A 14,303-nucleotide genomic window follows, 5' to 3' on the forward strand; every position below is an offset into this window, starting at 1 on the left:
TTTTTTTCATCACCGACTACAAATGTAGTAAATCTGGAGAGGTCGAAAAATTTCTTCTCATACTCCTCAACTATCATGGATCCATAAACCAACTAAAGGAATTCACTTCGCTTAATATCTTGATACACAGTTGGGAAATAATGATCATAGAATTCCTTACAGAATTTGGCCCAAGTAATCGCAACATGCCCTTACTATAATTTCTCTGCTATCTGCCACCAATGGTAAGCTCTATACTCGAGTAGGAAAATGGCAAAGGTTGGCATGTCATGCTCTGAACACTTCATCACGTCAAAAATACGCTCTAACTTAACAAACTATGACTCAATGTCAGGTGGTTCTCTAGAACCATTAAAGCTTTTAGCCCCTAAACTCCTCACACATTCAATAGTGTTTGCGTTATCGGTATGTGCTTGAGTCTGATTTTGCACCACTGTAGTCATGATTTGAGCCAGCCTATCAAATGATTGTTCAATATTTGGAACATTCCCTGGTGCCTGTTGTGCTCTTTCATGCGTGGAGGATTCAACTACTCCCCCATTTATACGTTCACTTTCCTCTACAGGTACACTACCAGAAGTCAACCCAGATACTGGCCTAGTACGGCCACAGCCACGACCCCATCTACTGCTACAACAAAGCACGATGGTGCCTACAAAATATCAATTCTTACTTTAATAACAATAAAACTTATTCTTACTAATATAGTAAAGTCTACAAAATCTAAAATCACGCTATGATACTACCTGAAACGACCTGCTCTGAACCCTCAGGGCGAGTCTATCTAATCTCATTAAAACTAGATAGATAATAATCTAATTAGTAAGAATTCTGCTGAAAATTCGGCAAATTCTTCTTTATAAATATAACACTCTTAATATGCAACTATAGAAAAAGAGCACTTCCAAAAGAATTCAATATACAACCAACTCCAATGATTATCATTCTCAACCAAAATACTAAATTTTTACATAAGATATCTCCAGGGTGTCAAAAGATTATATTATAACTAATCTTAATATATATTAGTTTATTCTTAATCCCAAAAGAATAATACAATAAAATTATACAATCCCAAAAAAATTAGATGATCAGGATATCCTAACAAAAATCATCTATATCTTCTAACACCATCACATGACTGAGATTCAAAATATATCTACACTCGCTGGGCCGATTTGGTATACCTGCAACTTCCTATTGGGGGGAGAGGGAGAATATAATAAAACGGGATGAGTATAAAACTCAGTGAGCTCAGTGAGTGGATATTAATTTTTTAAAATACATTTTTACTTTAAAAGAAATAATCACATCATTTCCAAGCACGGTTTCATCAAATCGTATGCGAGAAACCACTAATAAATCATTTAACATCTAAATTAGATTACTAACCTTGAAGAACATATATAATATCGTACGTAATAACTATGGAAAAGCATATCACAAGATCATGTATAATACACAAATTTGAAATCATCACTAAGCAAGTACCTAGGGGAATAATTTCGTTGTATTCAGACCTCAATGGACGAGCAATAATGTACTACCTAGGTACTGTCATGGCCCAGAGCTACACGGATAGATAGGGAAGTGCCATTTTATATCTCATCATATCTATGCATGCATAATCTAGTCCCCAAAGGACAAAAGCACTTAAGCACACGGCCCAAAACCTCTGTGTGTACTTGGACGGGTCCCAAAGGCCTCATCATATTTGTGTCACTGTAACCAAAGAAGGGTATTGTCCAATGATTTGGTAAACAACCTTTTATACACATATATATAAACATATAATCACATCTGAAATCTCATTTTCTTTTCATTTAACATACTTTAAATCTAATTCCTTTTCTTTAAAATATTATCGTGCATATATTCAAAATCGGCAATAAAATTATTAGTCATACACATCTTTAATAATAAACACCAATACATAGGTAAAATCCATTTTTTAAAAAATGATTAAATCAGAACCTTTAAAACTTATCTCATAAACTTGCTTTACCATATTTTAAAATCATAATAAATTATAAAGAATATAGGTTTTGTATATTCCACTTACAGTGATGATGTTTAGACTCGGTTATTGCCCACGTCCGTAGATTGGTTCTTGCTCGCAGATCCTCCTAAATCAATGAAACGACATAATTAATTTCCATAAATCAAAATTAGGACTAAATTTATGCAATAAACTCGAAATGAACATTTGTCCATAATATACAACTCTCGTGTCGATAAAATTATTAAAATACCATCGAATCCATACATCATTAGAATAATCTGGAATTGAAAATCATCGAATTACCCTTGGAATCATAATTACAACCAATCCTTAATTTCAAAAATTACTAAAATCTCTACATGGTCAGAAATTACAAATTGCCCTCAAATTGTGAAATTATCGTATTACCCTCGCTGGCAACGGTGACCGAAATTCAAGCAAAGGTGATTGGAAAGCTTGGGTTAGATATTTCTAGTTGAGCTGAGTCAATGGTATCAGCGATGAGCTCCCATGTGTGGCGACAATGCTGGAATCTAGCTCGACAGTCGTGTAACTTCAACGCCTGATCCATGATAAATCGACGGCTTTCGGTGGCTGTGGATAGTGGAAAAATCAAAAGGGAGTTGTGGGAACAAAACCCAACCGGTGGTGTCACCCCAAACAAGTGAAATCAATGGTGAGAAGGGGTGGGTTTTACCGCCGCTTATTGAGCTAAAACGCCGGCGTTATGGTCTTTAATCGGCGACGATGATGGCTGGGATACGACGACCGGTCTTCAAGCTTCAGATTGGTACTAAGCTTAGCTGGTGGGGTGGTCGAAATTATGAGATTCGGTTGGGTCATGTTCGCGAGGTCGAGTCTAGTTTTAGCTCAGTTTGCAGCTTTTCTCACTCTCTCACACGTGTGTATGTGTTCCCTTGTTTCCGATTCTTCTTTTATTTTTATTTACCTTTTAACTGCCTCACTTTTTTTTCTCACATATGTTACAGTGCATGTGCACTTAGACGTGTGTGTTTGTTTGTGTGTCTCTCGGTGTGCGCGCGTGCACACTTGCATGCGTTTTTGCACACGTATGCCTATTTGTGTGTGTATGTGTCGGTGTTTGAGTGTGCGTACGTATGTGTGTGTGCGTGTGCACGGGCGTACATGCATGTGTGCGTATTTGTGCATGAGTGCGTGCGTGCATGTGTGTGAGAAGGTGTATTGGCATATACATTTCATTTTCTATTAAAATGCGAAAGTGAGTTTTAGCACGCTGATTTCAAAGAAAGTAGGTAAATTTTCTTTTTTCCTTGGGTGTTTGAATTCACCACTCTCTTAGTATGCACTCTATATATTATTTTAAGAGATAAGTGGGTGAATGATGCTTGTGTAAAGCCCAAAATAAGTATTATGTGAAACTATGAATGTTAAGTGAGAGTTATAATAAGTGGTAATTGAATGAAGATAGTTCAAGTAAGTGATTTGAAAGGAAATGTTTTGAAAGTGACCCCAAGTTTTGAAGAACTTCTTTTACGATGTTTTTCAAAGAGCATTGCATATCGTGCATTTGTATGACATATAAGTGTGTATGTACTCTGGTATATGAAAAATTGCTTTCTTTACTAATTCTTGTACTCATTAAAGTTTATTGTAATTTCCATAGATCAAGATTGATTCATGTTAAGTGAGGAGAAAATCTAAATTAAGGATGATAAATAGTTTGGCAAATTTTACATTTTTCCACTATTTAAGAACAAAATTTTATATATTGTAGAAATATTTTAAAGTTTATTAGTTTGAATGCTTCTGCCATGCTTTAGTTGTAAATTGCATCTCGAGAACCCCCCTCGGATTCTCTCTGGAATTCAGGGAGAGTCGTTACAAAGATCTATTAAGATATATCAAATTATAATAATTCTTGTTACTTGTTACATAAGAACATATATGGAAAGATGGGTAATTAATAAAGAAAGTGAAGAAAATCCATAGGTAAATTTTGTTTACTTTTGATACTTTTGCTGTTCATGTATATATCTTGTTTACTAAAATTTTCACAACACTTAAAATTCTAGTAAAGTAAAACAAATATTTAAGACTTGTCCATAAATATACTAGTTATTTTTTTTTAATGTCATAAGAATCTTAATCAATGAAAATAACTCTCATATCTCTTAGGGGATAAGTCGAGTTGTTTTGCCACTTGTAGTAAAACAAGGAGGTCACATGATCAATTTCCCTTCAAACCCAACCCTGGAAAATGAAGTTATTTAATTAGTGTTTATATATATGATAAGATGTGAAATTAAAAATAAGAGAAATTATCCATCGTCCACCTGTTTTTCACCATTTTTCAAAAATACACAATTTTTTTTTTGTAGCACTCCACCTGAAATTAACATTTTTTTCATCGGTCTACTCTCGTTATAACACCGGTAGAACTTTGCTGACATCATAAGGGTAAAATTGTCATTTCACAATGACACAGTGGTGGAAAGGTGTAAAACAATATAACTTCAAGTGAAGTTCAGCAAAAATAAATAAATAAATAAAGAATTGTATATTTTTGAAAAAATATGAAAAAAACAGGTGGTCGGTGGATAATTTATTTTTTGCATTTGAGGGTAAAAAGTTATTTACACAATATTCCATTAATTTTCTTCACGGTCTCCAAACAGAAGTGGAAAAGTGAAAAGAAATGTAACTTCAGGTGGATTCCAGTAAAAAAAAAAAGAATTGTGTATTTTTGAAAAAGTTAGAAAAAACAGGTGGACGATGGATAATTTTTCAATTAAACAAAAAAGTCATAAAATTGACTTTTGATACTTTTGCTAAAATTGGAATTATATACAAGGAGAGAAATTTCTTATATTCAAATTCTGAGTTAGGTAGAGGGCTAAAAAATCAATTTATACTTTATTTACGCCTAACTTTATAAGTAATAAACTAAATTAAAAAAATTAATGTTTCACAAAGAAATTATTTAAGAATTCCTACGTCCATATTAATATAATAGAAATGTTATTTTTATTTAACATTCTAAGAATCAATCGGAAAAATCAAGAAAAGAAACAAGAGAGAAGAAATATAATTAACAAATTAACAGCTCTTTTATTCAAAACAAGTACATGTTGATACTAGCACAAAAAATATATTCATCTCACTCAAAACCAATGGATTGTTATAGATACTCCTAAATACTTAACACACAACTTAGAAGTCAAATATATATCTGCTATTATTAAAAATGTTTGACAATTCAAGTTTCCATTAGAGCAGCTTTTGTAGTGAAGAGAATCAATCTCACCCACCATCCATCGTTTGATTCGTTTCCAATGGCCTGGACGACAGTGAAGAGAATCGATTAGCATTTGAGCACCAGGCAACAAAAAAATTTGCTAGACTTTCCATGGAAGTGAAATCTGCTACATCGCTAATTCGGTAATGGCATGATTTCTCAAATAAATTTATTGCTTCTCGCAACATTGGAAATTTTTGTTGAGATCAATGGAATTTTTGCTCCAAGTAAGGCACATTTATCTGTAGTGAAATTTGGTAGAGCAAATGACAATAGTTCTTACCATGTCTATTTTGTAAATCTTTGCTAGAATTTTATGTACTCTAGAGAAAAGATGGAGCAAGTCAAGAGCTCATGAATTTTTTCTCTGCCTTGTGAGGAGAATAGGTGATTACGAATTTGTTTTTATATTGGATTTAAAAGTTCAATGTCATAAATATTTGATTTGAAGAATCCATTTCTCATTTTTTCTCCATTAAATTTAAACTTTAGTAAAAGATATGGCGGGGATGCTTCGTCGAAAGGTATGATAGAATATCATATAAAACAATTCAAGTTAAATAGAAATTAGTAACTAATTTCACAGGGTCAGCTTAAGGATAAGATTAATTAGTCTATTGGACATAGTTAGGTTGGTTGTGAATACGGTTTGTATCCGTCATCGCCGGATTTTGAATAATAATAGGGAGAAAGGTTGGTATTTAGAGGGTGAAACATGATTTCTTATCCCCTTCCAAGCCTTTAAGTAAATAATAGTTTATAATATTATTTAATTAATCTATGTTGCTCGTTTGGGGATAATGTGATTGGTCTATTTAGCCACTTAGATTTTATAAAAAATAATCAACCACTTAATAAATAACACATTATATACCATATTATTTGAGATGAAATTTGAAATAAAATTTTGGACTCTTCTAAAAAGGACAATATGATTAAAGATTAATGATTATGAAACTTGTTATCTAGTCTTCAGAGATTTCAAAATCAAAATTTTAGATGCTTGGCTTCAATTTCAACTTTCAAATAAAGTCATTGGAACAGAAACTCCCTCCATGAATGGTGCCATTGCTAGCAAGAGTAATGCTTCTTAACTTCAATTTTAACTTCCAAATAATATAGTTGGACCTGAGGTCTTCAAGATGTAATTCTTCGTAATTTCTTTTTTAAAAATTGTTTGATAATGAAAATATTTAGTGGAGTCAATTAAAATAATAAAGAACATTTTGTAATTTATTATATTATTTGTTATTTATTTAAGAGAATTTCAAATTAATTTATTAATTATCAGTATGCAGCCCAATTCAAGATAAATCACATTAAATTGTTGTATCTCTATGTTGTATGGTATGTGATTTATTTTATGCTCCCTCTTGATATTTTTCTATACCCATTTGCAAATTTCTCTAACAAGTGAATGAAAGTGGGGATTCATGAGACAGAAGGCAGGGGATAAATAGAAATTATCTTTTTAAAGGCACAGGGGAGAGGGAAATGGCTCAAAACCAATGCATTCAGACTTTTTGCGTAAGAAGAGTACAATAAGAAGTGTGAGGAAGCAAATAACGGTTTGATTGTTTTTATAGATATTAGTAGGTAGGTGATCTTATTGATCAATGAAAAAATATATCCAGAGTGTTTTAGAATGGTGTCAAAAACAGTGATAAAATTATATGGTCTTAACGTATTTTTTTAATTATTTTTAACTATCGAAAATTCATATGATTTTAACATATTTTTTCATGATGGTAACCGCTGTCAACGTTGATTTTGTCGCCATACTGAAAAATTCTCGTACATAAATATCAGTATTCATGATCACTTAATAAATTGTAAACTTTAATTAACCATGAAACAACACAATTGTTAGAGATTATATACAAAGGATTTGGATTCAATGAGTGGTAATCATTGAATAAGAAATTGACTAAGAAATAATATGTAATTAAATCTTAATTTTATAAAACATTTAGCACTAGATCTAAATTCATATTGAAGATAAATGATATCCCTTATTCATCATCACTTCGTGGCTTATATAACCATTTAGCTAGTTACATGCAGTAGCATTTGAGTGAAGATTATAAGATAATTAAAATCATAAAGAAACAAAGAGAAATTAATACAATTAACTAACCACTCTTTTAAATTCAAAACAAGATAAATATCGTCACTTTGCCACTTTGCTATAAGTATGCTTGGATTAGAGGAAGCATGAGCCATGATGCTAGCCTTTTTTTTCAAATTTGTCCATGTCTTCCTCGTATAAATCACCGATGCTTCTACTCCTTCACCATCACTTGTATCTGATAAAAGAGCAGAATTAGGTAACGACATCGACCCGATACTAAGCCAAACAGGCTTTCCCCCACCAAAATCAGCTTCATAATAACGCAATCCAACCACACTAGTTAAAGTTCATGATCTTGAGTCTTCCCATGCTTCATTCATATCCTTCATGAATCCTAAGTACTCAATATTATTCATCACATTGCTTACATTTCTCTTTGCTTTGATCACGTTTTTCACTAAGCTTTAGCTTGTTGCCTCTATGTCATCATCCTCGGCTAGTGACCATTCTGCCCTTACAAACCGAAAAATGTCACCCATGCACTGTGGAATCATTGGTGGATTCATCTTGCTCCGCAAATTCATAGTATAATACATTGCATGAGAATACAACTTGTTATTAATTGCCCTCTTTCTTTCTCGAGGCACAGCGATGAAAGCACCCCAAATGAGTGATGAAACAACCATGAAACGCGATGCTTGTAACTCATGATCAAAACTGCCCACCATTATTTCTTTGTTCACCTTCTCTTTTAGAGCCACTATCTTCTTGCCATCAAAAAACAAGCTTTTGAACACAACTTTAGATGTTAACTGTGGCTTTATGTGCTGATCCTTTAGTGAACTGTGCGGAGGAAAAAAAGAGCTGCAATCTAAAACGACGTTATTGCAAATATTTTCATTTACTCCACGATTGATCTCAGCCCACAATTTCATGAAGTTGGAGATTGCTGAACCATCTGCCAATCCATGCCATATACAAATACCAATTGCCACGTCGCCGGTACTGAAATAATTTACTTGAACAGCCAAAAGCGCTCTTTCAAAAGCCTCTAATCTCAATGATTGTGGGCTTGGTGGGATTAATTGTTGCATTTGAAGAAACTTCGTTTTCATTTTTTTAATAAAACATTATACACTAAGCGTTATTTATAGATGCAGAGGCTACATTTTTTTCAAAGATTACATAAGTGATTACGGAAGAAAATGTGTTGATCCGTTCGGCGCGGATCGTGTCTTTGACAAGTGCGGATCTTGCCTTTGACAAGTGCGGATTATGCCTTTGAAAACTTCCTTCAATGCCGTTTTATTTGACATTCTCAACACTCCCCGTCAAGCTAGTGCATAGATGTCTTGTATACCTAGCTTGTCTAGGAATTTTGTAAATGCTCTGCTTGAAATGGCCTTCGTTAAAATATCTGCAAGTTGATCTTCTGATCAAATTTTCGGCAGTTCTAAGAGTTTTTCATCTAATTTCTCCTTGATGAAAAATCTATCTACCTCGACATATTTTGTTCGATCGTGTTGAACTGGGTTATGAGCAATATCTCGGGCAGCTTTGTTGTCACAGTATAATTGTATTGGTTGTTGTGATGGATAGCCCAAATCTTTTAAGATAAAGCCTATCCATAGCCCTTCACATACCCCAAGGGCCATGCCTCGATATTCGGCTTTAGTGCTCGAACGGGCAACGACATGTTGTTTCTTGCTTCTCCACGTGACAAAGTTGTCGCCTACGAAGGTAAAATATCCTGAGGTAGAGCGTCTATCACTAGCTGACCCGACCCAATCTGCATTAGTATAAAGTTCTATATTGCTATAATCTTCATTTTTGGAAAATATGATTCCTTTTCCTGGATTTGACTTTAGGTACCTCAGAATCCGCATTACTGCTTTCATATGTTGTTCTCTGGGATTATGCATAAACTGACTTACCACACTCAATGCATAAGCAAGATCTGGCCTTGTGTGGGACAAGTACATCAATCTTCCAATTAACCTTTGATATCTTCCTTTGTCAACTGGAACTTGGTATGAGGTAATACAAAACTTCAGTCTTTCTTCTATTGGGGTGTTAATAGGCTGACAAACTGTCATTCCCGTTTCGTACAACAGATCTAAGGCATATTTCCTTTGAGACAGGAAGATTCCTTCCTTAGATCGAGAAACCTCAATTCCAAGAAAGTATTTTAAGGCTCCTAAATCCTTCATCTCAAACTCTCTTGACAAATACTTCTGAAGAGCCTTTCTTTCTTCCTCGTCGTTGTGTGTAACTACCATATCATCCACATAGACAATAAGGGCAGTGATTTTACTTTGTCGTTTTTTAATGAACAAGATATGATCTGAATTGCTTTGGTTATACCCAAAAAGAACCATGGCCTTTGTGAATTTCATGAACCATGCTCTTGGGGATTGCTTCAATCCGTACAATGATTTCTTCAATTGGCATAGTTTTTGATTGAGTCGCTCTGGTCCACTGCATCCTGGTGGCAGATCCATATAAATTTCTTCAGATAGGTCTCCATGGAGGAAAGCATTCTTTACATCGAACTGTTGTACTGGCCAATCTAAGTTGGCTGCTAATGATAATAAGATACGAATAATATTAATTTTTGCTACCGGTGTAAACGTATCAGTGTAATCTATCCCATAGGTTTGGGTGTAACCCTTAGCTATGAGCCTTGCTATTAATTGCTGTTTTTCTTTCTCGAGCAATAGTAATGAAAGCACCCTAAATGAGTGATAAAACAACCATGAAATGTGACGCTTGTAACTCATTATCAAAATAGCCTGTCATTATTTCTTTTTTCATCTTCTCTTTTAGAACTGCTATGTTCTTGCCATCAGAAAACAACCTTTTGATCACTACTTTAGATGTTAATTGTGGCTTTATATGCTGATCCTTTAATGAATTATGCGATGGAAACAAAAAGATGCAATGTAAAACGACGTTATTGCAAATATTTTTATTTATCCCAGATTGATCTTAGTTCACAATTTCATGATGATAGAAATTGTTGAATCATTTGCCAATCCGTGCCATATACAAATACCAATTGTCATGTCGCTAATGTTGAACTAATTTGCTTGAACATGCAAAAACTTTCTTTTAGAAGGTTTGCGACTTTGTGAACGACCTCTTGTTGTCAATGCCTTTATAGCTGTATCATTGTGATCTTTTCTGTCTTTTTTTTTGTCTCATAGTTATGCAACGCACTGCATACAACATTGATTGTGACATTGTTCTTCCCATGAAGCAAAGTGGTGGTGAGATGATCATATTCATTAGGAAAGGAATTTAATAGCAACAATGACTTTTCTTTATCTTTAAATTTCTCATCCAGATTTAGCAAATCCATTAATATCCTATTAAATGAGTTTACATGGTCATTTATCAACATGTCAGGTGCATACGTGAATCGATAGAGTTTTTTTCTTCATTTAAAGCCTATTTTCAAGGCTTTTCTTCATGTACCTTTCTTCCAGCATATGCCATAATTTCTTTGCTGATATTTGCCACATAATAGAGTATTTCTAATCTTTAGCCAGACATAGGCGAGAAGTGCCAGTTGCCTATCTATTGATCTTTATCCACTTCTTGTCATTTATCTTGTCAGGTTTTTCTTCAAGAATGAGGTCCAACTCTTGCTGATATAAGACATCTAACACCTCACATTGCCACATGCCAAAATTATTAGTACCATCTAATTTTTCCACTTCAAATTTTGCATTCGTCACAATAGTCTTTGTTGAGAAATATGAAGATGATGCCTCTGCCATCCCTTTTTTTTTAATTACCTAACCCGAATGAATAATATCTACGTGTCTATTTATATAGATAATGTACCAGGAAAGTTCTCAGGAGAATGGAGGGTCTCGACGGTCCCACTTGAAATTTCTCAGACACCCATTTAACCACATAACTACATTGTAGGCTCTTGATACTTCAAGTACAGACTGTTGGCTCCACTGTATTCGTGAACAATACCATATACGTGAACAATATTGTATATGTAAACAATGTCGTTTAACCAAAGTATAGACCATATGCTCTCATATCAATTGTTACAGAAGCATAGGTTGAGTATGGTAGTCGCGACTTGTGGATAAATATAATTGTAGTGATAAATAAATGTAAAGAAAATAGGACACAATAATTTACATGGTTATGCATAAAGTCTATGTCTATAGACAAAAATTGGAAGATAATTTCACTAATAAATGAGAATTTATAAAAGCGAGAAAAACTCTTAAAATCCAAAAACCCAAAACGAAAAAACAGCCAATTGTATTTTCAATAAAATACTCAAGTAAAAACTTTCTCAAATCTCTGAAATTACTTCACTTACAATTGCTTTAAAAAATATGGGACGCTAACAAGTGCAAAATGCTTCTATATTTATAGAGATCATTTTACACCAGCCAGCCAAATTGAGGCGTTGAAAAAACCTGGCCAATTGATGAAATTGTCTAAATTATGTCCTTGAAAATTCATCTTCGGTAGGCACCGAATTCGGTGCCCAACAAGCTGACTTTTTAACACACAGTCAACATTAGTTTCAATAAATGCAGCCCTTTGGTCATTACAATCGACTGAAAAGCTATCAATCAATTTTCCAACAAAACGATAATAGTGGGTTAATGATTTTGGGAGAGATTGCTTCAACAAATCGGATTTTTTTTTCCCTAAAATCTTGGTGGTTACAATTGGCCAAGAAAACTAGGGAGATGTAAACATCAGAATAAATTTGATCAATCAATGAAAGTTTATAGGTTCTAAGATGTTTTTCCGTTGGAAATGAAGATTTGACTCTTTCGGTGGAAATGATTTGAACATTAGAAGCGACACTTTTGATACTTTTTTTTTTTTTATGATTTGGACATTATTGGTGACCAATTTGGGAGCAGTTGGTCGGAAAATGTTTTTGAGAACCACTACCATCTCTTGCTGGCTTTGAGAAAATTTTCACCAAAGTGAGTGTTGAGTGGCCTACTGTGTGTGGTGCCTAATCTATCATATTTATTATAAGGTAGGTTTTTTTTTAAAAAAATTTAAATGAATTTATTTTTTAAAAAAATTTGAATAAGTCGGAATGCAAATATTTAAATGGCATATTTGCTGAGGTTCATATTCGTTGGTTGGTTAGATCAGGTGATAGTAGTTTCTGGTATGATTACTGGCTTGAATTTACACCTCTCTTTCATTTTAATCCTCCAGCAGCTTCTATGGCCCCTATATCTTCTTTTTGGTGTGGTGTGGATTGGGATAAGAAGAAGCTTTTATTAGTACTGTCATCATCAGTTGTTGAACAAATTGTGTTAGTACCTATTTCTGGTACTGGGCCAGATATACTCTGTTGTGCCATATCTAGGGATGAGAATTTTTGTCTAAGGAGTAGTTGGGAATTTGTACATGGGTCCCGTAGCCAGAATGAGGTTTTTTCTTTAATTTGGCAACGACATATTCCTTCGCAGGTTTCTTTTTTCTTGTGGCGTTTATTGAATGGTTTCTTGGCCACGGATGATGCTTAGTGCTCTAGGGGTTTTCATATGGTTTCTCGGTATCTTTGTAATCGAGATGTTGGGATTGTCAGACACTTATTTTTGAATTGCCCAGAGGTTCAACAGGTTTGGCGGCGATTTTACTCAATGATTGGTCGTCCGTATCTCCCTTTTTTGTCTCCCCATGCTTTGCTTAGTCACTGGCAACGGTGTTGCTGTTCTTCTAAACATATTCGAGTCATTCTTCCATGTTTCATTCTATGGCATGTTTGAAAGGCTCGAAACACTCTCAGGTAAGATTCAGTTGCCTTTAATGTGAACACTATTATTTTTAGAGTGCTTCTGGATATTAGACTAGTCAGTGATGTATTTGGTTTTAAGACATCTCAATTGAGAGGCATTTTGGACACTCATATTGGGGAGGGATTGAGGATTATCATGCCTCCCTGTAGACCACCTCAATTGGTCTCTTGGATGAAACCGCCACCGGGGGTGGTGAAGTTGAGTGTGGATGGTTGTTCTAAGGGAAACCTAGGCATGGCTGCTACTGGTGGTGTTTTACGAGATCATCAAGGTGTGACATTAGCTGCTTTTGGTTCCTTTTTGGGGCACCAATCTATTCTTTTTGCTGAATTAATGGCTTTGTTAGAAGGTTTAGATCTTGCTGCTTAGTTTGGCTTTTCTGATCTTGAGGTAGAATCTGATTCAGCCATTGTAGTTTCTTGGGCCATTTCAAGTAGTTTTGTGCGATGAGATTTTACTTACATCATTGGGTGTGTTCGAGCATTGGCTTCTAGGTCATCCATTAGTATCGGGCATGTTCTTCGAGAAGCTACATTTGCTGCCGACTTTATGGCCAATTGGGCTTGTACCCATTAGACTTGTCAACGATTTTTCAATCCTAGTGATCTTCCAACTAGTTTATCAAGCATTCTTCATTTGGATACTCATGGAATTCCATACATTCGACATTAATCACGTTGATTTGTATTGGTTTAAAAAAGAGAAAAAAAATGACGTATTTGTTTTTTTATTTTTTTATATCTGAATATAAGTGGCATTTTGACATTTATTTCCTTATAAAAAACATATTAAACATGGTTATTTGACATTTATTTCCTTATAAATTAGAAAAAATCTTAAAATTCAGCAAATAAGTATATTTTTAGAGATATTTTAAGAATATAATATTTATTTTTTATTCATGCCTTTTTTCATTTAAATAAAAGTCACAAAAGTTATTTTTTTTCTATTCGGATGCAAATTTCTTAAAAATCAAACATAATTTACAAAAAAACAAAAAAGCAAAACTTAAAAAAAACCTGAAATTAATAAAACTTCATATTCCAAATGTTTAACAAACAAGCGAAGTTTCTTGCATAATTATATAATTACTCGCAATAAGAATGAACTCCAGATAATAAAGAAAATCAAAAATAAATTTGACTA

General features: G+C 33.9%; 1 pseudogene; it reads right to left on the reverse strand.

Annotated features, from left to right (window-relative positions):
* Positions 1-317: 317 nt before the first annotated feature.
* On the reverse strand, positions 318-12,294 carry LOC112096997 (annotated as a pseudogene).
* Positions 12,295-14,303: the final 2,009 nt, after the last annotated feature.

This window comes from Citrus clementina, unplaced genomic scaffold, assembly GCF_000493195.1.
Source record: "Citrus clementina cultivar Clemenules unplaced genomic scaffold, Citrus_clementina_v1.0 scaffold_7, whole genome shotgun sequence".
Taxonomy (NCBI): Eukaryota; Viridiplantae; Streptophyta; class Magnoliopsida; order Sapindales; family Rutaceae; genus Citrus; species Citrus x clementina.